The sequence below is a fragment of the Erpetoichthys calabaricus genome, chromosome 10, assembly GCF_900747795.2.
Source record: "Erpetoichthys calabaricus chromosome 10, fErpCal1.3, whole genome shotgun sequence".
In the NCBI taxonomy this organism is placed as follows: Eukaryota; Metazoa; Chordata; class Cladistia; order Polypteriformes; family Polypteridae; genus Erpetoichthys; species Erpetoichthys calabaricus.
In genome coordinates this window covers 136178571-136180487 of record NC_041403.2, presented here as the reverse complement: position 1 = coordinate 136180487, position 1917 = coordinate 136178571, and the positions used below count along the sequence as shown (strand labels likewise).

General features: G+C 35.1%; 1 long non-coding RNA gene across 1 annotated transcript; it reads left to right on the top strand.

Annotated features, from left to right (window-relative positions):
* Window positions 1–417: 417 nt before the first annotated feature.
* On the top strand, window positions 418–876 carry LOC127529456 (uncharacterized). Its single transcript, XR_007936131.1, has 2 exons — window positions 418–509; window positions 777–876. It is a non-coding gene; the product is annotated as an uncharacterized LOC127529456 (long non-coding RNA).
* Window positions 877–1917: the final 1041 nt, after the last annotated feature.

The window sequence follows — 1917 nt, the reverse complement described above, 5'->3', positions numbered from 1 at the left end:
ATAACAGGAGATAGGGGGTTGGAACAGAGTACTAACCCCTTTTCTCCTCTTCCAACAGACCTACAGAAGACTAATCAAATTTTTTCACCTCAGTTCCTTTTCTGATGACGTCACTTTCCTCTCCCTCATTGACAACATCACTTCCGGGTCCCATTTGATAACTTCACTTCTGGCTCCTCATGATGACATCATTTCTGACCCACAGTGATGACGTCACTTCCTTCAAGATCTCTTCCGTTTCCTCACTGTTCCTAATTTCCTTTCTGCCACCATTACATAAATGACCCGAGAAGAGATTGTCAAATGCATATTTATGGTTATGTGTAGTTGCAAATTGTAATGTATTAAAATTATTGAAATGCTACATAGTTGATTTGCAGAAATGTAATAATCTGTATTGCTGTGTCTTGTAGCATGGAAAATATGGTTCTCACAAAGGCACAGCCCTGTCAGGTACTGTGTGTAGTGAAGTGATACTTACCGGCTCAAACACAGCAAATGCCTTCACGGTAAGGATTCTCTTTTTCCATTTTGATATCATTCAGTCATCAACAAATTTAGAATGGAGTGATTGTTTGCTTTAGGTAAACACCTTAAATTATGTATAACCTTTTACATGTAGCATTTCTATTGCAATATGTTTAGGTGAATGTTTTAGTAGTTTTTAAAGTTTACTTACTAAATTGGGAACAATTAAATTACATATTATTTGAAATGATGATTTTGGCCTTCACAAGTGACTATATTGTGGTAATTGGGCTATTTTTGTCTTTCAGGTACTCACTTAAGTACAATTCCTGTAGACGTACAGATTGAATTGAAATGGGTCTTACAGCAATGTATTATTAAATAAAAATGTATGTTTTTTTCACTTCAGAGCACTTAGTCATTTTTAAATATTTGTGTACTTTCTGAATGGTTTCTAACTAGACACGACATTCCCTTGAAGATGAACTGCTGTGGTTGTACACTAGAGTTTATTTTTTCTTTTTTACTCTACCTCATGAATACAGGGAGTACAGCAGAGGCAAAAAGCCAGAGAGCTAAGCATTCCTATGACATGCTTTGGTCATATTGGTGTGTTTATTTCATAAGCCAATTTGACTGTACTTTGAGTGAACATGGAGTTAATGTGTTGATATTCCTAATAAAATACTTCACACACACTCTGTATTGTTTTCTTTTTCACAAAAAAAGTCTTCATTGATCAAAAACATCCTGACTGCTTGTGACCGACTTATTGGGACAGAACTCAATTAGACCAAAGGGGAGACAATGAAGATATTGAAGAAGTCATTTTGTCCTTGCTATTTACTTTTGACTGCATGAAGGATATGCTCTCATATCTCGATGAGATACAGGGTAAAAAAAAAGTTCCCATCAGTTGCTGCTGTTCTACCAATTAGGTTGTTATGTTTTGTTTTTATTTTGTCAACCTTCAAAATTTCCACTGTAAAGAAAGGTGGGGATGGACTGGCTTTCTGACCTGGTTCAGTAGTTCCTTTTCTACTCAAAAGACCCATATAGTGGATGGAGGACACAGATGGATGTCCTGACTGGGACTGTGTGTTTTATTTCTTTAAAATATATTCATATTTGAACCTGGAACTTGTATGTGTGGTTGTGTCCATGGTTTGGGTGCTAAAATGCTCCCCACAGGTTACACTCTCCTATGTGGGAGTTATAACAATGATCTTTGTGTTTTGATACATCACTTTGACTTTTAAGAAATAGACTGTTGGCTTGCAAGTTCAAGATGGGAGTCTATTTAAAAGCAAAAATTAGTTGGGACAAAAATCTGCAGCCCCTGTTACAAATCAGGATTATTAATATATAGTATATGTGTTTGTCTGTATTTATATATATATATATATATATATATATATATATATATATATATACAGTACTGTGCAAAAG